At 36.1% G+C, this 25748-nt stretch overlaps 1 protein-coding gene across 4 annotated transcripts in view; it reads right to left on the reverse strand.

Annotated features, from left to right (window-relative positions):
- Mid1 (midline 1) overlaps nucleotides 1–25748 on the reverse strand; it is a 351166-nt gene that overhangs the window by 214953 nt on the left and 110465 nt on the right. The window contains exon 1 of one of the 4 annotated variants that reach the window (XM_051141311.1): nucleotides 7252–7907. The exons of 2 other annotated variants lie outside the window; for them this stretch is intronic. The gene's annotated coding sequence lies outside the window, so the exon portion shown is untranslated. Of the gene's footprint in view, nucleotides 1–6303; nucleotides 6999–7251; nucleotides 7908–25748 lie in introns of those variants that run through there. One more of the 4 variants, XM_051141310.1, reaches the window with a different exon arrangement.

The following is a 25748-nucleotide window of genomic DNA, read 5'->3' on the forward strand; positions in this document are numbered from 1 at the left end:
ATCAAATGTGACCTCAATAGCAGCAGATATCAAACAACTTTTTATTAAATACTTGGAGAGTGGAAATGTTAAAGCTAATCTAAATCTTTCTGCTATGAAATTCCAAAGAAAATTTAATTGACAAGAACTCACCTTACTGGTGACCTAACAATAAAGAACAAAAACCCATATCATTTTTAGTAATATCTCTTGGTGAGGGTTTTCTCTGAGTAATCACTGTAGGAATTTTTCTAGATCCCAGGAGCAAATGTTTTATAATTTAACTTTTAAGCTTCTGTGGATATTATAGAATAGTAGGATAAAGATAAAAATATAGAAGTAGTAGTTTATACTCATTTTTCTTGGCAAGGAGTGATGTTACAATCTTCACAGCCAATCAATAATAAAGATAGTAAAGAAAATCATGTCAGAGACCAGGGCATTAAATATAATCCTAAGATGCCAGAGGCACACACATAGCAGAGTGAAAATCCTCAAGGTTTCATGCTTTGCTATAGTCTTTCAGAACTGATGTAAGCATTTGTCAGGAGAGTGTTTGGAAAGTGCATAGCCTATTATGCCATTTAATGAATGGAGAAAATACCCATGCATCCCATTCCCTCAACTTTCCATGGTTCCACCCACTCTCCTGTATAAAAGGACTACATGCTCACTTCAGATTTACCCAGAAGGCCTTGGAGCCAATTACTTTTCAATGAGTTAAATGTGTATTTTCTTTTTTTGTGTTGATATCAATTCTTAGAGAGCAAGGAGTGTAGAAAATTCCTTGTCTTCCCTTCAATCCAGTCTTATTGTTCCATGCAACTATTTGATTTCACTGTGAATCATACCCTCCCTATGGCCAGAACTCCACAGCAATTTTTCACAAGAAAAGGAAACAAACATATCTCAATTTATCATGAAAGCAGTAACCACTATTCTTCTGTCCCCATCCTGCAAATGTATAGATCACTCTAATAGGAAAAAGTCACATAAAACTATAATTGGTAATATAACAATGCAGTCAGGTATAAAAATTAACACTATGGCTGAGCATGGTGGCACACGCCTTTAATCCCAGCACTTAGGAGGCAGAGGCAGGCAGATTTCAGGCAGTTCAAGGCCAGTCTGGTCTACAAAGTGAGTCTAGGACAGCCAGAGCTACACAGAGAAGCCCTGTCTTGAAAAAACAAAAACAAAAACAACAACAAGAAAACAAACCAAACAAAACAAAAATAAAAAATAGGGGTGTCAAAGCGAGGATATGAGCCTTCAAATCCTTTCCCTTGCAAAATTTGCAGCTCAGGACAAATCTATTTCTTAATCTGAAAATACGGTAACAGATAGAGATACCTACCTAAAATGATTGGTATGAAGAAGGTATTATGCATGAAATAAGGTGAAACACTGAATAAACATGTCATTACTAATATCTATCTTCACAGATGAATTTTGAGTCACGAGAGAGAAGAGATGTTTCTATACAAAGCTACATCACCAGCTTTTACATCAGCATCCATACAGCCTCCTAAGAGTCATCCATTATCTCTACTTCCCCATTATTCACCTGAATTATTCTGTACTATATTTTTTTCCTCTCAGCTATTATACGAAAGCATTATCTGGAATATCTCTCAAAGCCTTTCTTACATTCTTAGCAGATTCTACAAAGTCATACTCTCAACTTCTCCTGTACTTTAGTTAACCTCAATCTCTAAAGGTCTTCATCAGTGAACTTTATAACATGGAAACATGGCGCTTTCACTTCTTGATGTTTCCCTATCTATACACTTTCCACAAGGCCACAGAATAAATATTACCTACATTTAATATGTGTAGTAAGGAAAATAATGTACCCCAGAATGATATGCATGCTTGAATGTCCAAATCTTTGGTGTTAAAATGAGACATTTTTTTCATCTGCCTGGAGGTGTTGATGCAATAATCTTTATAAAGAAAGACAGAGGCTGAAGAATTGGAGTCAAAGAAAATGATTTGATTGAACAGAACACAAAGTGATTCAGGACCATACAACGAAGAATGCTGGTGGCATCCAGAGGCAGACAAAATGAACTAAATTCTATTTGAGAGTCTCTAGGAGGAATACTGCTATGCTGGTGCTTTACCTTTATTTTACACCTATTTGGAGCTTTAGGCCTTCAGGAATATAACAAGTTTATATTTAAGTATTCTTGAGTATGTTTTTGTTAATTTGTTGATATGCAAAGCAATTTGCTAGTAGGTAAGCATGTGGAAATAAATTAATGACAGTACTATGGATATACCAGATTATCAAGACATTTAGGAATCATTTTTTTTTTTAAATCTGTCATGATTTTGGTGTTTTGAAGCAGTAACTACAAATAGGAATAGGAGATGCATTTTAAAGGTTTCTATAATGCCACACTTTCATCTGTTCACATTCTGGAGGCAGAAGAAAGTGAGGCTGAGTCAAGGCAAAGCTCTCTATACAGAGTGGATATATACACATCCCAGAATGTATGTGATGGACTGGTGCCACTCACCAGCTACCTAGCTGAATCTCAAGTACACATGGCCAAAACCCAAGTCAACCTAGCATTTCATCTAACAAAGTAAGTCTAATATGCTCTATTCTACAAGCCAATCTAATATATTGATTCTTTAAAAGCTATATTGTTTCTTCTTTGGAATCTAAAAAGCAGGTTTTGTTGTTGTTGTTGTTGTTGTTTTGTCTTGTTTTGGTTTGGGTTTTCAAGACAGGGTTTCTCTGTGTAGCCTGGCATGTCCTGGACTTGCTTTGTAGACCAGGCTGGCCTCAAACTAACAGAGATCCACCTGTATCTGCCTCCAGTGTTGAGATTAAAGGTGTGTGCCACCACGCCTGGCTTTGTTATTGTTTTTAAAAAACAGGTTTTCACTCTGTTGCTTAGGCTGGATTGAAGATCTCATTCTGTAGGCTTCAGACTTGGTGGAATCTTCCTGCTTCAGCCTCCCAAGTTGAGTGCATGAACATCTACACTTAGCTTAAAAGCACTTTTTGTACATAGCTATAGCTAGGGCCTGCCTTATCCATTGTTACAGAGATCTTCTTATAAAGAAGTTCAAGGAAAGGACCAAGCAGGGAAAGCATCTGAAACAATAGTAAGTAGTGACATGCTTGTAAAAGAAATATCTGGTACATGGTAGATCCAAGAAGGATTTACTTACTTATGTACCTATCAAAGTTCATATTTTCTTATAGGCATAATTATATTACATAATTCCTTTGTTAGAAGAAAACATTTCTACAAGGTAAATCTTCAGAAATAGAAGTGTTGGGTTAAATACATACATTTTACATTTTGCAGAATATTGCCAAATGACCGCGTTCTCTCACAAACTACTGAATTCAACTGTTTGGTAATAAACAGAATGCTGGTGGTCCAAAAAAAAAAAAAAAAAAAGAAGAAGAAGAAATAATAGGAGATTAACTGATTGCTATGAATCTGTGTAAAAAGACCTGAGTGCAGAAAGCAACAGAGAAATGAGCTGAAAAGAGCGTTGGTAGAAAAGGCGATTTAATCCTCATCTGCTACCTTCATATTGTACTTTTTCCTTAAATTTTCAGGGACTAAGTTTTTTGATCTTTAAAATGGGCACTGTATCCAGTTTTAAATGTTGTCCGAAAGAGTAGGTGATAGCATATTTGTAAAGGAGTCCGGGAAATATCCATTACATGGTAGGTCCAAGAATCATTTATTTATGCCGGACATGGTGGCGCACGCCTTTAATCCCAACACTCAGCATTTGGGATTATTTACCTATCATAATTTCTATTTTATTTTAGGTATAATTATACATTATATGTGTTCTTGAGATACACCTAACATTTTAACAAAAAATCGTCCAACAAGAAACAAAATATTGCAAAGAAAACTGAGAAAGAATAATATCTCTAAGCTGTAAAGATTAGGTTTATGAAAAATAATTGGTTTTGTTTCTCCAACTCGTGCAACAGCCAGATTAATTCAGAGGAAATCCTTTTTTTAAATTATTTAAAAGCCCATCAATGAGAACGGAGAGGTCTCAGGCAATGTGAGATTATTGATTAGCTTCGATTCTAGGTTCTAAGTAGCCAGTATTATAGTTTAATGTATCAATAATTCAGAAGAATTAGTGTTTTCTGTTATTACTGAAAACACATTTGCAATTTCACCCTGTGAGTGTGCAAACAATGATTAGAACATCAAGAGATGGTCTTTCTGCCCCTGGCCTTGGCTACCTCTGCAGCAATCCTCACCAAAACGATGCCTTCATGTCCCACAGCAAACACGGTTGCCTTGGTGACAACAGACACTCAATAATATATGCCCGATGAATGGAAATCTCAGAAGGTGGTAGTGAAAAATGACAAGCCAAAGTATTTTAAAATATCAACCTGGAAAGAAAATCAATTCTAATAAGCTCTATGTTCTTAGGCTCAAATATGATGAAAGTAAACAGTCTTTCAAAGTGGAATGAGCGTGAGGCAGAGCACAGTGAATGACATTGATCAAAACCTGCAACCCTCCCAGGCAATCTCACAGCTCACAGATAAATTGATTTACTGTTATCTCACGCCCAACCCCTTCCCCCAATTAACTGCCAACATTCTGTAAACAACTCCTAAATGTGGAAGATAAAACTATTTGGCTGAACTAACATTTTCCGTTGATAAAAGAGTGAAAACATGAAACTGAAAGGAAATTGACTTACTTTTGGCAAATAAATAGCTCATTTTAAAGAGATGCTACATTTTTAAAGGTTTTACATTGATGTGCATTTAAAGAAATTTATTTAGATATATACTTTAAAAAACTCTGAATGTTATTAAGAGCATGACGCATATTTTCAATTTTTTAGTATTTTAACTATTGGATGATTTTAAGACTGTAACTTAAGCATGGAAAACAAAACCTTATGGACCTAGTTTCCAATTGAAGTCAAAGTTCTGGACCAACCATAATCAGCAGAGAGGTCATTTTACTTGATCAGTATTTTCAAATAAGCAGAATCAACTAGAGTGATAATTAACTACATTACACACACACACACACACACACACACACACACACACACACACACACATTAAGTTTATAAAAGAAACATTAAACAAGAACATTTCATAGAGCAGGGGTTTTAGTTTGCTTTTTATAAGCAAGGAGAAGTGCACAAAACCCCCTACATTAGGCAGCAGCTAAAGTTATTCAAATAATCAACAACAAAGATTATAATGATATCCTTAAGGTGGGGGAGGGCTGGACAGGGATTTCAGGAATTTGGTTGCAGCTACTGGGGGGGGGGGGCTTCTAGATGATCTGATCTGCCACTACTCTCTTCTCTATACACACCCTCCAGATTCAAATACATCTCAGTATATTGCTTGTGGACTACTAAATAACTGTAATTCTGAACTCTTTAGGCTCAAGTGTCTCAGGACATGTTTACTAAAAGGATATATGTGTATCCACACAGTAAAACAGTATTTACAAATAGTATAAATAATGTATAGTTGCATCTTCATACAAACAACAAAGTCAACTCCAAAAAATAACAGAGTGGAATTAGGGAATCATATCAGTTGCCAAATTAGTCTGTATGACCAGGATGATCTTGGAAAATTCTAAGGGGTGTGCTATCTATTCTTTCTGACCCCAATGGCAGGTTGTTCTTTTTTTTTTTTTTTTTTTTTCTTTCCAGTGAGCATAGATCTTTGTGTAACAAATGTAAACTACATTGTTCTGCACAGGAAAGACCAAATTCCATTTTCCCCACTTTTATTTGGAATGTTCAACTCTGTTCTCTTTCTGCCTGGAACGTACTCTTGGCACTATTGGGGGTATTAGCCACCATTCTGGCCCACACAGATCGAGTTACAAATTCAGCAAAACACACAGCGGTAAAATACATTTTTCTCGTGAACAAAAATAAATGAGAAATTTCTGGAAAGGCCTGATTCCCTTCCCCTGAACCTCCATAGCATTATACTCCCAAACTGTTCAAATTTAGATGAAAAAGACTTTAAGATTTGATTATCATACAGATAAGTGCATTCCAGTAAGGGCCCTAGCGTTTTCATGTGTACCCATTACTCGAAAGTGATGCTAATCAAGTTTGGGAGAAGTAAAATTGTTCTCTAGCCACAAGCCCTTTGTGCAGTGAACAGCGTCTTTCTCATACACTAGGCAGAGACAATGCAGGATGTCCCCAGAATCACTAACCAACTTCCTTCCTTAGGACCCCACCCCCTCACCCCCCACCCCGCACTTCAAAAGGCAACCTTAAGCAATAGCTTCCTAGTGTAGTAGGAAAAAAATGCCTTACCGGTGTCTCCAATGTGATGGAAGAAAATCCCTAGTTTCTGGAGGCCAAGCAACTGAGGTTCTCAGAGCCACTTGACTGAGAGGACTAGAAGAGCTGAAATCCTCCTTCCCTGTTTGCTTCCATCCCAGCAACCTTTCCCAGGATTTTTCTCACAAAGCCCTCTACTAATTCTCTAATCCTTTCTCAAGGAAAAGCGGCACACACACACACTGAATGACTTCTGCAGCAGCGGCTCTCTTGGGGAAAGAGGAGGGGTTCGCAAGCTGGCTTCTTGCTCCTGATTTCTTCCAGGCCAGACCTCCGCGGCCTCGAACCCAGCCCTTTGAGCCCCTTTGTGAACAGAACACACAGCAAGAACAAGTACAGGAATATGACAGGCTAAGACAGGCGGCAGGCATGCAGGTGAGCCTTGGCTCCCTTCTAGCGCTGCCAGAAGCTCTGCTGTCTCCCTGGGAATGCCTCAGCTTCAAACTTCCTCTGGATTTTATAGCTCCATGCTTCCTTCCTGAACAGAAAGAGTTCCAAGGAGTTATGGAGCAACAAGCTAGGATCTGCCTACATTGGGCTGGACCAAAAAGAGCTTGGCAGTGTATGATGTGTACATGTTTTTAATTCATCCCCGAAATGGAAATAAACTGAAAATAGCAAGGGAAGGTAGGATATCAAACACAGAAGTATAAATTTATCTGCATCATCAAACATACTGAGGAATACTCATTTTTTTTAATTTACTTTAGAAAAACAGATCTTTAAAATATTAAAGAAACTCAAAAGGCTAAGTTATAAAGCATGGCCTTTTTTTTTTTTCAAAAACAGAGACAAAAAAAGTTTACCTTATATTGCTAGGACAAGGACCATACTTAGAAAGTGTATTTGTACTATAAATTCAAATCTCCATATAACGCAAATATAATATGCAGCAGACATCTTTTAAAAGGGAAGACTTACCTTTTCACTCCATCATTTAAAACCCTGAAGCGAATAAATCACAGAGGAGACAAGCAGATGGCACAGTTCTCCATTTCACAGTGAAGGCTGTTTGGAGTCATTATTTCTAAGGAGCGCGCTATGCTTGTGCCTGTGTTGGGCAGCGTGCCACTGGGCCTTTGAAATGAAATGAATCGCCTTCACACCAGCAGCCCCACTACAGACTGACACTTTAGTATGCCTAAACTGAGGCATGCCGCCTCTTTCCACAGTGACCCTTCTCAGACTCAGAGGTGACGGTTTGATGGATGAGTTTCCCAGGAGAGAAAGCAATCTGTGACATCATAGTTCTGGCTGTACCCCCACCTCAGGCCCCATTCCTGCTTCTTCTCCTTGAATAGAAAAAAAAATCCTCTGCTTGGTGACAATGCCAACTGAACAGTAAAAATAAGCCTGATGTTCAAAGCATATACTATAACTTATCTGCCTTAAACTTCAACTTTCTGACTCTCCTTTGCTGGCGTAATAGGAGGGGGTAAGATATCAATTGAGAAGAGGAATTCAGATAAAACAAAACAAGATCACAGAATACAATATTCTTAAAGTTCGTAATCTGCTAGCAGAATAATTACTTTCAGATGAGGCATTTTTTTAACCATTTTGGATTTTGTACCATTAACGAACACTTGTACGCTGGTACTACTGTCATTTGTAACATGCAATTTAACAGATGTTACAATTAAATTATATGCAAGCAGCTGCAAAGATAAAATATTTGAATTAAGTTTCAGACTTACTGGAACTCATTGAATATCACTTATTGTTTTGATTAGAAATGTTTTCCTAGTCTGGAACAATGGCACAAGCTTGTCATTCCAGCACTCAGGAGGTGGAGGCAGGAGGATCAGCAGTTCAAACTCTCCCTGGGCTATTATATACAAGGTTCAGCCTGAGCTATATGAGACTTCATCTAGAAATAAACAAGAGAAAGTAGAAGAAGGAATTGAGGAAGAAAATGTTCCTATCCATTATTGTATACTGGATAGGTTATAAATTACTCTTGGCCATGTGGCCCTGCTTCATGTCTTAGTTTTCATTGTGTACCACACTGGTGTTAACATTGAAAGAAACAACTGACAAGTTCACTTGGACTTCTGATTCAAAGTTTTTTTTTGGGGGGGGGTTTCAAAGACAGTCCAAGCTTTTGTAACTTTCACCACTGTCTTTATTATCGTCTTTGAAGCTTTAATTCTAAAATTATATCTTGATTTACTTATTTTGTGTGCATGTGTATGGGCATAGTCATTCCATGGCATATGTGTGTGTGTAAGTCAGAGAACAGCTTTCAAGAGTTGGCAGTCCCCTTCCACTACGCAGGTTCCAGGGGTCAAACTCGGGTCATCAGGCTTGGCAATAAGTACCTTTTCATGAAAGTTCCAGCCTGACCCTTTATTATTTTCACCTAATATTTATCTCAGATGTTCAGCACATGAAGAGTGTGAAAAATCGAGGTTATTTATATCTACTGCCCCTATCTGTATCTGTATTCATATGTATAAAGCTATCTCTGTATTTTTATCTCTTTATAATCAATAAATCTATTGGCAAAAATGTTATGTTTTGTGGTAAGGAAACAGAATAGTGAAGTTAAAAGAAATGATAAATCATTGGAGATAGAGAACCAATCTCCCTCATGTGCAACTAGTACTTAGACTTTACAAGGATTATCACTCCAAAGGAAAATGGACAAAGATTATAAAACAGGAGATAAATAATTTGTTAAAAACAGATTTTAATTTTTAAAAAAAGTCAGTGGAAATTGCATCTTTTCTCATCCAATAGTAGACCAAAAGTAAAACTTTGAACCCATTCATCATTGATGAGGTTCCATAGAAACAGGGCCTCTTACAGGTTGCTAGTAGGTTGTGATTGCTTTCTGAAACAAATTTCCAGATGTATGGACCTTGTGCTACGAGTCCTACTTCTAGAGATTTATTCCACACAAACACTGAGGCATGTATAAAATGTCACATGTTCAAATAATGTAATGGAAACCATTCGAGTACCAGCGGTAAATTCATTAATCTGTGACATACCTATATAATAAAGTACTAAAATACTGCCACATCTCCATGTACTAATGTATATTGGGAAATGATTACATATAAGATTTGAGTGGGGACAGAAGAAAGACAGAGAGAGAGAGAGAGAGAGAGAGAGAGAGAGAGAGAGAGAGAGAGAGAATAGAAGGATATACAATAATAGAGTTTCTCATAGAGTGAAAGAGTGAAGGACGTGGAAAGAGAAGAAATATACACATGGCATTTATTATGTTTTACTTATCCTCGTATATCAGGGTTCAAGACTCAGTATACTATGGCCCTCCACATTCTTTAAATAGACATTTAGTAGAACACAGCTATACCCATTCATTTGTAGACAGCCATACTGCTTATGAGCTACAATGGAAGGGGTGGACCAGAGAGTTGGTTCAGTGCTTAAAGGATGATAGGCTTACAAACTGAAGTACAATGACAGAGGTATGCAGTTGTGATAGTTGACCAGATGGTTCACAAAACTGAGACTGCTTACCATTTGGTCCTTACAGAAAATCTTTATTTACTGTTACTCTGGGTGGTGCAATTTTAACATAATGCAAATGACAAACGGATAGGCTTCTCTGGTTTCTACTTTCAAAGGGCTCAAGTTGAAATGATGATAGAGTATTTGTTTTCAAGTTCTGGCTGTCTCTGCCTCATATATTCACTTTTTGGGGACATACTTTACCAATAAAGTGATTTTTAAGAGCAATGCTGATCTCTTTGTTTTGTGTTGAACAGTAGATTAAACAATGGACAGAAATGAGAAGCATTTTGTAAGCTATGTTGTCCACCTTCAGATAAAGTATTGTTAATGTGATGAAATGAGAAGATACTAACACTCCCAGAATTAGTAAAAATCAGTTGACATTAGAGTAGCAACAGACTTTAGAATTTGCTTCAAATAACATGAAAACATTGCCTTTTTAATTTCATTTGCTATTATTAGTTAATAATTGCATCAATTAACTCAGCTCTTGGCTGTTCTCTACAACCAGCTGAGGCCTTTGCATCTTGTCCTCCGACAGTAAGGATTGAGTCAATTCCTACAATACACTTAGACTCCAGTAGAATTAGCTGGCCTGTTATAGTACTGCAAACTTGCAATGCCAGCATTAGGGAAGTGGAAGCAGGATTAAAAGTTCAAAGACAGCTTCAGCTACATGAGTTCAAGGTCAGGTTCAGTTACACAAGTTCAAGGCTAGCTTGAGCTACATGAGGTTTGCTCTCAAAACCAAACATGCACATACACACACATAGACAGTTAAAAGTGGAAATTTGGGATAAACAATGATTAACAAGTTTGAAAATGTAATGATTGTTAACAATTATTATAGTGGTAAATTATAATTATCACATATTTAATTTATGATATATTGATTAAATCTCTTGTTCCCTCATGAACTCTTTAAGAAAGATTTCTCTACTTGTTATTTCTCTCAGGCTTATAAAACTAAAAAGATTCATGTGATTTATAGTTATCTTTTTTTAATGTTAATAAAGTGACACTTAATGAAAAAAAGGAATTGTCTGGTCTGTGAAAAGCACATGGGAATTTATGTGATTTATAGTTATCTTTTTTTAATGTTAATAAAATGACACTTATAAAAAAAACGCATTGTCTGGCCTGTGAAAAGCACATGGGAATTTTCTTGATGTGAAGAGACTTTTAAGTTCTATCAGACTGAATTCATCACTAAGGGTTACTATACCATGAAGAGTGGCATAAGTGGCCAAGTAAATTTGGGGACTGCTGAAGGAGTGTGTGGGACAGAATCAGAACTGAATTAAGATATCTTCAACGTTCATATCTGCATGATCACTTTTGCCACTTGAAATATTGGGATGTATTATCTTTGATGAATAAGTTAAATTCTCTTTTTCATAGTGTTTTTATTCTATATTCAGGAACCTGTAATTTTAATTATTGAGTTTATAAGGATTTATTTTGCCAAACTGTTTTAGGTATACTAATTTTGGAGTTGGAGTCTCACCCTGTAGTCCAGGTTAGCTTCAAAATTGCAATCCTCCAGTATCTCCAGCCTCCTAAAAGTGCCAGGATTATGAACGTGCATCACTAACTTTGTCTTAAATGTAACTATTTTGCACATGCATACATGTGTGGAATATGCATGCATATGCATATACATGTGCACCTGCACATGTGCATTGGTATATGGATTTCAGAGGTTGAAGTCAGGATGCCTTTTTCAGTTAATCTCCACCATATCTTTTTGTAGGCAGAAACTTATGCTGAACCCAAAGCTTGCTGATTGAGCTGTTCTAGCTAATCTGATTGCCGGACAGATCCTGTTTCTGGTGGGTTCCAGTACTTACTTAGCATTTTACATGAGTGTTTAAGATCCAAAATCCAGTTCAAACACTTGGACAGAAAGCATTTTATCAACTAAGCTTCCTCATTATTTGTAAATTATGTTTTTTTAAAGATTTATTTATTTATTTATTTGCATGTATGACCACATGACAGAAAGAGAGCATCAGACAAAAGAGGGCATCAGATTTCATTTTAGGTGGTTATGAGCCACCATGTGATTGCTGGGAATTGAACTCAGGACCTCTGGATGAGCAGCTAGTGCTCTTAACTGCTGAGCCATCTCTCTAGTGCTAAATGATAGGTTTGTGGACTGCTTAACTACATCAAATGGAACGCACATCAACACTCCCTAAGATGTGCATATTCTTCGAATTGCATTTCTATTTCCATGAAATTAATAGTGAGAAAACAGTTTTGTATATATTGATGTGCCTACTGATGTATATTTTAGTGATAGTTCCATAAGCAAAGTGACAAGAACAATAACAAAACACTTCATAATAATGTGTATTTCTAAAATAAGTAATTGCTTACAAAAGTGTGGTATGGTCAGTCAAAGACACATTGCTGATATTCTTGTCCATGACTATGTAACAAACTGCCTGGACATCTAATGACTTAACAAACTGCCTGGATCCCTAACAACTTGAAGCATGCCATGTGTAGTTTGCTCACAAATCTGTGATTTTGGAAAGGTTCCGTGGGTACAGCCGCTTCTGCTCTATATTTTTGTTGGCTGCTGTAGTTTGAAGTCTAGACACTGGAGTTATCTGAAGAGTTGCTCTTCACATGCTGACAGTTGGAACAGCTGCACACAGCTTCTCCATGTGATTTAAGCTTTCTCATAGCATACTGGCTGGGTTCCAAGAATGAGAGTCCCAAGAGATCGCTAAGAAGGAACCATATCATCTTTTATAATCTCTTAGATGTCATCTAGTGTTATTGCTGCCAAATTGAGGCACACACAAAATTTCACCCTTGTCCAAGGAAAGGTGACATAGATTAGATTCTATCTCTTGGTGGGTGTGGTAAGGTTTTAAAAAGTATGTAGGGTGGGTAAAGTTTTGATGTTACTTTTTTGAAAGTGCATTTATAATAATTATACCCGTTTTATAAAATAATATAGCAAGCTGGGCATAGTCAAGAATACCTGTAATTACAGCCTTCTGTTTAAGTCCAGTCTGCGTTATATAATAATACCTTATCTCAAAAACATTGAAATAAGGCTGGGGAGATGGCTCAGTAAGTAAAGTATCCACTGCATAAGCCTAAAGACCCAAGTTCAGATCCCCAGTACAAAGGTAAAACCCAGTATGGTGGTACACACCCAGAATTCTAATGTGATGGGAGCTGAGATGGGAGAATTCCTGAAGTTCACTGGTCAGCCAACTTAGCCGATCAGTGAGCTCTAGGTTCAGTGATGTAAACTGTCCCCAAAAATATGATGGATACCTGATCAGAGATACCTGGCATTAATCTCTTCACTCCACAACATGTGTGTACATACATGTACCTACATGCACATGTACATATGCCCACAGTAATATGTTTACACACACACACACACACACACACACACACACACACACACACACACACACACACACACAGAGTTGGGGCAGAGAAGATAACCACTAAAACTTGATATTACAGATCTAAATTGGCTTACATGAAGGATATTCAAATGACAGTAAACTCAGTTGGCACATAAGCAAACATACTGCCACTTTCTGGAAATAATCTTGGTTTTTAATATAATCATCCAGCGTATGTTGAATATATATTTATGGTTAAATTTATATTGAAAATATTCTATGAGAGTCTACATCAGAATGTTAATATTGGTATTAGTTGTATAAAGATATTGGAATTGGGGGCTGAAAAGATGACTCAGCAGTTAAGAGCACTGGTTGTTCTTCCAAACATTCCAAGTTCAATTCCCAGAAACCATGTAATGTGATTTGATTCCATCTTCTTAAATGTACATGCATACAAATATACATATATATGTGTATATATAATATTTTAAAAATATATTGAGATTGGTTTTTTGTTGTTGTTATTGACAGGATCTCTGGGTAGCCCTGAGTGTTCTGGAACTTGCTTTTTAGACCAGGTTAGTCTCAATATTAGAGATTTATCTGCCTCTTTCTCCCAAGTACTGGTATAAAGGTATGCACCACACACCTGGCTTGAAATGGAACTTTTTAACAGTGCAAGTTCACAAAATTCTTACAATGAATATGCACAGAATATTGAAACATATTTTAAGATGAACCTCAAAGGACAATAACCTGAGTTGAATCTCAAAAAGGTTGACCTAATTCTTTTTTTAGCTGATTAAAAGATAATTAGCACACTCTATAGTAAAGTACATTTTCTTTTCTCTACTTGTCGGAAGAATTTATTGTTGAGCTAGCTGTAGGAGTTGATGGATACAAAATATCTAAAGTATATAAAGAATATGAACAGAATAATTTTATTTTCCATTTGTGAGAACAAAAGAGACCTTTCACTTTCAATATAAAAGAACATTAGAAAGAAAAGAAAAGTGGAGGTGCTCTCTTATAATCCCAGCATTTGGAAGGCTGAGACAGGACATTCAGGAACTGAGGCCAGCTTGGGTGATGTGACATGACCAGTTGTTGTGCCAATGTGGATGGAGAAATCTCACAAGTCCCCATACCTAGATGAAGAACTACAGGCAATTAATGGATGCTAAGAGAGGGAGACTCAATCTTCCACAAAGATGAATCCTTTAATCAGTTATCTCATTCCAATGCATATACATATGAACAATACTAAATGAAGTCAGTGTCACTAAATGGAGTCAGTAGCTTTACACACACACACACACACACACACACACACACACGCACACACACACACACACAAACACACATATATGTAACAATACTACTTAATGAAGAAAAGGCTATGGGTGTGAGAAGAAGTAAGGAGAACATGAAAGTACTAGTTAAAGGGAGGAGAAAGGCGAGTGTATGGTGAAAATATAGTACTCACATATTAAATTCCCCAAAATTAATAGTAATTGCTTTAAAAGTTAGATATCATAAATTTCCTTCATCTTAAATGACTTTTGGTAAATTTACCACTTATGCAAACAACCGAGAAATTCAGGCTTAGAACATTTTCATCAGCCCAAGATCCTTTGTTTTTAGTTACAGTCTTCCTACTCCCAGTTTCAGGCAATTCTCTCCTATTTCTATACATTTAGTTTTCTCGATATTTCATATATGAGTTAAACAATACATGTTGTTTTGTGTTTATCTTTTTCATGTGGTGAACTATGTTTGAATTTTATTCATAGAGGGAGATGGATCATAATCCTATATAGTGTTTATTTTATAGATGTGCCACGATTTCTCTCTTGCCTTTTTAATTAGTGTCACAAATATTTTACAGCATTAAATTTTCATCTCAATTTTCATTTCAATGGTCATAATTGTTCCTCATGGTATAACTTACTAATCATCTTTTGTATTGTTGGGTATTCCCTACCATAAATAATACTATATTGTTGCAGGTTAGGTTTTCTGAAAACAGATGCTGTGATGGGATTTGGGATTAAGTTGCCCATTATGGGCTCACAATTTTGCAGAAAAGAAGCAGGATTGGATAGATAGTCTTGGAAAATCTTTAGATAGCCCAAGAAGCTGGACAGAAGCAGTAATATCTGTTGGATGAAAACAGTTGACCTTTGGTCTGGAAAGATAGCTCAGAGGTTAAGAGCATTGACTGCTCTTCTGAAGGTCGTGAGTTCAATTCCCAGTAACCACATGGTGGCTCACAATAATCTAAAATGAGATCTAATGGTCTCTTCTGGTGTGCAGGCAGAATACTGTATACATAATAAATAAATAAATATTTTTTAAAAGCGAAAAGTCTTGACCTTTATATCTTTGCTTATTTCAGATGCCAGATGTCGGCACCTAAGAAAAAAGAAATCATTTGGGTGAAATGACTGTGGAGTTGGGCAGGCCACAGGCTGTAACTTGTAGCCCACACAATTGGTCCTTCTATGGTGGGGGTATCTAGGTAGCATATCCCCAGAATCACCAATCAATATCCATCTTTGTCTTTATTTTCATAAACAAGACCCAAATTTAAATTTCAGCTGCTATATGCTCTCTTTATATTCTTTTCTTCTTTGATTAAGTCAGTAGAGACACTAAGTGCCCAAACTGGTCCTTGAACTGGAGTTTAAGTTATGTACCACATTGGTCAGATTGTGTGATTATTTAAGTTCTTTATATATCCCATCAAACACACCACTTCCTGCCTCAGTGTCTGCAGTACTAGGTTTGTGGGTATGTACCACTTTGCTCATCTCATGGGATTCTTTAAAATTATTCTCTGCTCAGGTCTACTTAAGAGGTGGAAAAACCAGGGGTTGGAGAGGTGATTCAGTGGTTAAGAGCACTGGCTGCTCTTCTGAAGGAGCAGGATTCAAATCCCAACACCCACATGTCAGTTCACAACTGTCTGTAACTCCAGTTTCAGGGGGATCTGACAGCTTTGAAGACATACATGGAGACAAAACACAAATGTAAATAAAAGAAAGCAATTTTTAAAAGATAGAAGGACTAGGTAGCCCAATGATTCTGCTTAAGATAGAGAACTTCTAAAGAAAGCATCATTTTCTGCATAAAAAGGGAAAACCTTTTTTGAGATAAAACCATTTTTACCCTTCTTTCTCCCAGCCTGGAAATGGAGACCCCAAAAACAAAATTCATAACCTGTGGAAGACCAAACAAGAAGTTGCATGGCTATCTTTCTCAAACAACCATAAAAACTTGAGACAACTACTGTCTGGTTTCTTGCTGTTTGAAAATTAGCCTTCTCCCTTTCTGTTTAATGTATGACAGCAGTTGTGTTTCTGTTACATACAGCCAAGTGCAATCTTGTCTGGTAATATATATCAAACATCTAGGAATATAAATTACATATACATTTGCAGGATTTGCTTAAAATTGAATCTAAGTGGGAATGCTGAGTCAAAATATTTCTAAAGTTACTGTAATGTCATTAGAGGTTTCCTAAATTTATATTTCAATCAATAGAATAGGAGATTCTTACCAAACTATGCTACCATTAAATATTTTTAAAATAGAGATTAGTAGAAAGGAGAAAATCACATTGTTTTCTTTAACTGATAAATTTTGGTAACTTAGCAGATTGTAAAATATTTTTCCTTTTTGTCTATTCAGATCACTTTCTTATTTCCATAGTAAAAACTTTGGTACATTTCATACTAGTTTGAACTCTGTGTAATATACATCATTACTTTTTTTGCTTGTTTGTTTGTATCGAGACAGGGTTTCCCTGTGTAGGCCTGGCTGTCCTGTACTTGCTTTGTAGGCTAGACAGGCTTCAAACAGAGAGATTCACTGCCTCTGCCTCCTGAGTGCTGCAATGCTCAGCTCCCTTTTTACTATTTCTTGTAAGTCAATTTATTCTCGTTGAGATTTACCCTTTTACTTTGTTCTTGATATTTTTGAACTTTCAGAAGACAGAACATTTGTTTATCAAATATTGATCATTATTATTTTTCTAACTATAGTTTTACCTCAACCATCCTTCTATATCTAGTGACCAAATATAGTGAACAACTTTTCTTATTTTACATTTTACTTTTTCCATTTGATCACTGACTTCATCTTTAATTGGTTATTGAATTAAATAAGAGTCAATCTTTCATACAAAGCCAATTTTCTTCATTTGTCAAATAATATGATACTATATATTAATAAGTTTATATACTATAGGAGAAAAATTACCACATATTAAAACAATCTCTGTTTCTTTCCACATTGACACATATGAACTGAGACACACAGTTAGTTGGCAAATTATGTCCAATGGTCTCCATCTGGCTCACTACTTGTTTTGTAAATAAGAATTCGTTGAAATGTAACCCTGCTAATTTGTCAACATGCTTTCTATGGGGGATTTCTATAGGGATCTAGGGCTATACTGGAACACTTGAATTCTCCCAACAGAGATCATATAGCCTAAGCACCTAGAAATATTGACCCTTTGGCTCTTTACAGAAAATCACACTGTGCCCTGTCTTAGTCTTATTCCTCCAGCTCCATCTTGTGAGTATTGTTTTTTATCTAGTAGGAGGTTGAGGAAACAGATGATCAAAGAAACTTGGGTCTCCATTTGACAGAATAGAGAAAAGTGAAATACTGAACTCAGCAGACTGCTATGTTGATAAAGAATATGTATGTATTAATCACATTTGCATAAACAAATACAAGGAACTTTCTTATCTCTAGTTGACTTTACTAAACATCCCCTTTCCCCTCTCCTATAGAGAAGTCCATTTGCTTCTGTCATAGGGCTCTTTCTCCACTTTCAATTTCCATTATCAGGTTACCCCTGCCCCAATTTTTCGAATGGCACATTATTAAGCACTCTCACATGCACATTACATATACAAATACATTGTCCTTTTCAGTGATAATCCACTTAGTTTAAAATTTCAGCCTCCATTCACTGAAAAGAAGAAAGAAAATTGGGGGATGAGGAGATGACATAGTAGTTTAGAACACTGACTGCTGTTCCAGAGGATCAGGGTTCAATTTCCAGTACCCACATGCTCAGAAACACATGCAACCACTAGTCCCAGAGGATCCAATGCCCTCTTTTGGCTTCTGTGGGCACTGTGTGTATGTGGTGTACAGACATACATTCAGGTAAAACATCCTTCCACATAAAATAAATGATAACAATTTTTAAAAGAAAAAAGTAAAAACTTTTTTTTATAACACATTGTTTTGATGCAGGATCTTCATATGTAGATCAGCCAAGTCTCAAATTTGTAGTCCTCTTGCCTGAACTATCTGGATGCTATGATTAAAGGTGCATGCATGCATGTGTGTGTGTGTGTGTGTATGTGTATGTGTGTTTGAGTATGTGACATTCAGTTCAGCCTCCATAGCAATTTTCCAGACAAGCTTTCTTGAGGAACATGTGGGAGATAGCCAAGAACAACTGCTGGCAATACAGTTGAGAAAGAATGTAGCTTGCATTGTATTTCTATTGGACAAAATTTGCTTTGCATCAAGGAAGGCTTTTAAAACTAAAGAAAGCTAGGAATTGCATAAGAGCAGCAAAATATGAAGATACCTGTTAATAAATGATGTTTACCCACTATTTTCAATGAACTATATAGTCTAACAAATGGGAGGCTGAACTTAACTTGTAATCAATGAATCCCATTGTGTTTTTTGAAAGTCACCCTTGGGACTTCTCTAACCTATATTAAGAAAATCTTTAATTTCTTTTTTCTAGTCAAAATTGATTTAATCATTTATTTTAATTGTTATAAAATCCACATGAGGATAAAGGAGTCTGTCCTTTCTTAAGCTGTTTGTCAAGCGTGGTGGCACACAGCTGCACATACGGTTAGCACTTGGGAGGCTGATACAAGATCACCAGTTTGAGATTAGCCATGGTTTCAAAGACGTACCTTATCTTACAAAAGTAAGGCCCAAATAAACCAAATGCCAAATGAAAGAAGAACAGGATATAGGAAGACACGAGGATCCCAATACCATCTTTCTCATTTATGAGAAAAGAGAGATTGAAGACTGCCATTCAAAACAGTGTTGGTAGGTTTTCTTTTTTAGTAATGAAAATCTGCTACTTTCTCTAAAAGTGAAAACACAAAGGACTCACAGGACTGGCTTCCGTGAGTGAAAATGCTGACTTTATTCTATAAAGGGGCACCCCCACCAGCACCTAATAGCTCTTTTAAAAAAATATTTATTTATTTAATATGTATACAGTGTTCTGCCTGCATGTAATACCTGCACTCCAGAAGAGGGCACCGGGTCTTGCTACCATGTGGTTTCTAGGAATTGAAGCCAGGACATTTGGAAGAACAGTCAGTGCTCTTAACCTCTGAGCCATCTCTCCAGCCCCACACCCCAAGAACTCTTTAATGATCCACCCAAGAATCAACACAAAAAATGAAGGATCTTGGAATACCTCAAAAGATGTTTCTGAAGCTAAAGGTAGGCCAAACAAATCCAAAAATAAATATTGAGAGACACCAAAGGAGGCTTGGAGCAGGGAAAAGGAGGATGGGAAATTTCCCACTTAATAAAGGGAAAAGGAGATAATTTAGGTATCAATGCCTGTATTCACTCTTCTCAGATAACACATTTTTCCATGAAAACTCCATGCAAAAAAAGAAAAGAAAAGTGTACTTCAGATATCTTTGCTCAGGATTCAATGTGGCTATTTCAAAACATATTAAGACTCTTATGAGTTGATTCAAGAAGGTTTGGTTTCATTATAAACATCCAGTTTAGTGTCTGTGGGTACACTGACAGTAGTGGTTTGTTTTTGGAGCTGTGGTTAGGAGGCAAGGGGCAGGCATACAGTGCCATATGGTGCAGGGTGATACAAAACAGGATTTCTTCTCTGTGTATTATAGAAAGTTTAGTAGCATCCCTGGAGTGTACCCAACTAGAGTGGCATTACTCATATTTCCAGATGTTGGGATGAAAAAAGTAAATATCTCTCGACTGTGCCAAATATTCCCTGAAGGCAAAATCATTCCACCCCTCTAATTATTTGAGAAACAGTGATTAATTTCTTGAAATATATTATGTTTAGAAGCATGCACTTCAACATATTGATGTGGCCTTTTCTAGTTGTTTCTTATTCCTTGATGTTCTGATAAATATCCTCATTTCTGTCTTTCAAAATTCATTCTAGCAAGATGGACAATGACCAAAAGAATACATTTTCCATTGAACCATGACCTCATCAGGCAGGCTGAGACATCAGCCAAGGTCATGATGGAGCATTTAGTGAGGAAGCACTTGTCACTTTCTGATGTGATGATACCAGCTCAAATTCCTGAAGAACCCATAAGAAACAGAGGACACAACATAATCTATTGTCACCCATATACTTTCTGTCTCAAATAAAATAAAATGTAAATAAGGACTTCTGTCTCATTTTCAAAAATAGTCACATTTAGATGCAGAGCTATGTATTGACAAACACATGGTTCCCAGGAGAGTGTGCCTGTAGAGGAAGCAGAAAGATTGTAAGAACCAAAGGACTAGGAAGTTTATTGTAATATACTATCTTCTATATACAACAAGAAAGGTTGTAATGGCATCTCAACCATCTGGATACCTAAATAAGACATGAACAATAATAGGACCTGTTGACATCCCAGCACAGATGCAGGAAATCTCACAAGGCACCCCTAGATGAAGAGCTACAGGCAATTAAAGGCTTCTGAGGGTGGAACAGTAAGTATTTTCCAGGGATGAGCCTCCCAACAGGTTATGCGATCACATGCCTTAAGCCCTAAACACATACAAGCAACACGGTCTCATCAGGATGTATTTGCACATACATATCTGCATATATCTATATGCAACAACAATAATAAAGAAGCATCCTTCCATTCATCCTCTACAAAAAGACTACAGCATTGCCCTACGGCTCGTACTTGGAAGCTCACTTATTTCCAAAGTTCTGTTTTAATAGAAGTGGTTAGTCTTTCCCCAAGACATTTACTTGACTCTGCCCTTACTTCAAGAGAAATGAAGTCGTACTTGTAGTTGATGTCTCTCTCCTTCACTGTCAGTGAAGCAACATAACTACCCAGATAGAGCTACAATTTTAGTCAGAAGAGTACAATTATAATCTGTGAATATTTTAAGAAATTGCCTAGGTTCTTTCTTAGCATGAAGTATGCAGGAAAACATTTGCATTCAGATTAGGAAAAATAACTAGCTTAATACTTTAATGAAGTTTTACTGTAATTCGTTTGAAAAATAAAATTAGGATGGTGAAATAGCTCAGTGGATGGAGGTGCTTGCCACCAAGCCTGATGACCAAAGTTCAGTTTCTGAGACCCACATGGTAGAACTGACAGCTTGTCCTCTGATCTCCATGTACACACCATCACCACATACATGCACATGCAGAAAAATATGAAAAATAAGGGTGTATGGCTGAAGAGATGGCTCAGTGGTTAAGAGTGCTGCCCACTTTTCCAGAGGTCCTGATTTCAGTTCCCAGCACCTACATGGTGACTCACAACCATCTCTGATGAGATCTGGTGCTTTATCCGCAGATAAAGCAATCATATGCAATAAATAAAACAAATAAATATTTAAAAAAACGAAAGTGTAGCAAAAACTGCTATTTCCCTTATATTTAGTAAAAGCATGGGCTGTGCAAAATATGAATATAAAAATAGAATTAAAGCAAATTTGAAAAATAACTTCATTATAATTAGGACAGAATAATAACCAATGATAGAGGTCCAAATGTTATGCAAAAAGAAGAAGAAAGCAGTGAGGCATGATTTGTCTTGCATGTATACAGTGAAGAAAGAGTTAATATATTTGATTAATGATTTGAAGGGAGTTAGGCGACCACTATTCTGAGTGAGGTGTTCATGTGCAATGCTACTGGTTTTGTAGCATCAGCAGGACAAACAAGTTCATATGAGCTTTAACTGTTATTTTATGTGTCGTCTGTGGATAAATTTCTTTGAAATTATGAAAACAAGAAGTAATTTATATTTTTTAAAAGTCATTTCTTTTGCAAAGCTAGCAAAAAAAGCAGTAGTTTATAACCCTGAACATAAACCAATGAGACTATAATGCTATAAAAGTGCTTTTTTGAAAACACAAGACCCAAAAGAAGCAGATTCCCAAGCTAGAAAGATAAATTAATATAACTTCAGAGGCAAGAGGGAAAGCAAATATATGTCTCAAAGCAGTAGCTGTTGATGCAAGCAAAGGTTAGAGCAACAAGACTATTTTCTAACAAAGTGTGAATCCCATTAGTGATGAAGTGTTATTCCCTCCTTAGATCCTTATGTCTTAGTGAGAACAGATTCAGGATGTACCTCAATTTGCAACTCCAGGCTGGTAATTAAGACCCATGGAAACATGCAAAATCAGTGAAACCATATGAGATGTTGACTCATATACAACAGGCAGTGGGTAAAATGTGCAAAATCCATCCTTAGCATTCCCACAATAGGGAACTGGCTTTTTCTAGTTTCCCAGCAACCCTTGAGACTCTTATTGGCTTTCCAAACACACAGTGATGCCATTTCTTGGTTTGTGAATTACTGATGAAGCCCTTGGGGACATTTTGTTGGGGAGATTAGAGTTTAAAAACTTTGTTATATTTAAAGAAGACAAAGGCTGGGGAAGGACAGATGTGGTAGCAGCGTAAAAATGAAAACATCTGGAAGTCATCAATGACTTACTTGTACACCCAATACCTAGGTGCTATACTAACTTTAATACTTCAGTGAAGTGAATGGGCGATTATTTATTACAGTGTGTTATTAATATTATTATACCTCATCTACAAAAATCTATAATTCAAAAATACGCATTTTCTCACTATGAATATATTTCAAGAATTTTATGAATCCAAATTGTGTCATTGAGTAGAAACAAATAAAAATTTTAAAACAAGTTACCTATCCACAGGAAAAAAAGAAATTCTGTGTAAGAAAAGCTCATACTTTGGCACCGATTTTCAACATGCTTACAAACAAGTTATTTTTCAGTGGCCCAAGTAAACCAAATCGCTCCCATGAAATAATCTACTAGAATTCCATATGAGCTTTTAAAATTAAAGGTGTAAAGTTAAGTGTTAAAATACAAAAATTACTAAATTTGGATCCATGGAATGTGTTCATGCAATGAAAATACAGGATAACTAACATTCTGCATTTGACATAGAGAACATTCCGATCTTATGGAAAAATTGATTTCCCACACCACAGAGCAGCTGTACCAGCTTGCCAAGAATGAGAAAAATTAATAAAAAAATTCTACTGGAAATCACATTTGGTTGTTCAAATTAGTATAGAAGATGACTGTGGTTTAGAAACTTCCCCTTTTTTAATTACAGGGAGTAAACTATTTTGCCATCTCACTTTGGTCAGCTCAATTTTCACCTAGCTGATTGGTCTGAAAATGAAACCTTCAAGAGTCCTACACTGAAACTATTCTTCTGAGAAGAATGTTTATTGTAGTATGTCTTCAAACATTTTGGAGACTCTGTTTACAAAGAATTGTCTTCTTTCCACTAAGTCTGGTGAATGGCTTTATTAGACAAAGTGAGGATCATGAAAGGGTTATTTTTAAATAATTTTGAGCCCCCAGGCACCTAGGCATGTAAAGTACCCTGCTTATTTGTCACACATTCACACAAGTTAGATCAAATACAATGATTTTTTAACCACCAAGAAATTTACTCGATAGTTATAAAAATTTATATTAGGAAGATTACTATTTTGCAATTAAAGTTATACATTAAATGCTCCCTTCATGTATTGAAGCCTTAACTCCCAAAGTGAGTTGGAAACAGTATCTTAGGGGAAGTAATTAAGGAAAAGTGGGGGCATACATCCAGTGGTATTTGTGCCCCCATCCCCCAAAAAGAGAAATGAGATAGTTTGGTCTTGCTTTAGGGAAAAACACTGAAAAAAAGACCAGTCCAGGGCATGAGAAGGACACATACTAATTTTGGACTTCTCAGAATCTAGAATTGCTAAAAGACTATAGTTTTGAGCCATTCCGTGTATAGTATCTTGCTGTGGTAGTCCAATCTGGCTAATTTAATGAATAAGACAGCTTAGGAAAAGTATGTCACCTATGTGTTTGTTGGACACTGTCACTTCATAAGTGTTTCAGAAACAAACATACAATGTTTTGGCATTCAAGAAGCCCCCAAAACTATGATAGCAGCATTTTTGTTTTTTAAATATCACTACAATTTCTTGCGAAAACTTTATAGTTTTCAGTATCCAATCAATTAAATATGATGTCTAGTTTTAGCCTATATATTCACACTAAGTTATAGGAAATCATATACAGTTTTTCATTGTGTTCCTCATTTTTAAAGTGATACTTTACCTGTTTTAAAGGTATTATTTAACATGGTTTTTTTTTTTTTTGTGACAAAGGGGAACTTGACAGCTCATAAAATAAAATAAGATGTAGGCAAAGAAGTTTAGCGATACTTTGATTCCCTCTTTCCTATATAATTTTATCATTAAAAAAGTTCTCATTTCAAATCTGAAAAGGACCTCAAAATGGAACAAGAAGGGAGAAGACCACAAAGTAAGACCAAAATTCAAAATAGCTCCCCCTTCTGTCAAAATCAATACATAATGACTAATTACCGGTTGTGCTTCATGTCCAAGCTCTATGAACAGGAATGAGATTTATTTTAATCACAAACAATTCCATTGCCAAAACATGTCCCAGAGAGCTGCTATAATGTAGTTTTGATGGACTAGTTTTTGCCTCTTCACAAAAACAAAAACCATATGATGTCAGTTTCCTTGGAAAAGATGTAAATTATGATTTAAAAGCCATGCACAACAAAGTACATAGCCTAAGTCCTTTGTTCAGTAGGCACAATGAGCCCTCTATCAATCATCTCACTTTTTGAAATGCTGATAACAATCTTTCTTGTTTATATTTTATTTCTTCTACTTAATTTTGACATTTTAAAGGCACAGTTAGCAGATGAAATTTTTCTATGATGATTATTTCAAATAAAAATACAGTTCAATGAGAGCTGAGTGAGCATTGAGTTGTTATCAACGCATCAAAGGGAAAGTGCTAAGACAAGTGTTCTCCCACCCCTCCCATCACTGGGAGCTTTCCTTGCTCCTTAGGCTTTATGATTCCCTAATCAATACTAAATGCAATTGTAATGTACTACTTTTGGAGGAATCCAGCAAAGCAGGTATAGGACATTAAATATCAGTAAAACTTACAAAAAATCTAAATGCCAGTATACAGAAACACAAAATGGACTGATAAATATTAATCTCAGAGAACAAGACAGAGAGTAAAGAAACTGAAAGATTAGAATCAACTAGCCTTCTTTCTTTTATTATTTCATTTTGTCTTCATTCACAAAACACTGTCATACTTAATTTTCTAAATCTTGTTAACCACTAGATGAATATTAGATAAGCTTTACCAGGAAATTTGAGACTTTATTAAATCTCGTTGTTATTGTAAAGTCAATGT

Source organism: Acomys russatus, chromosome X (assembly GCF_903995435.1).
Source record: "Acomys russatus chromosome X, mAcoRus1.1, whole genome shotgun sequence".
Lineage (NCBI taxonomy): Eukaryota > Metazoa > Chordata > Mammalia > Rodentia > Muridae > Acomys > Acomys russatus.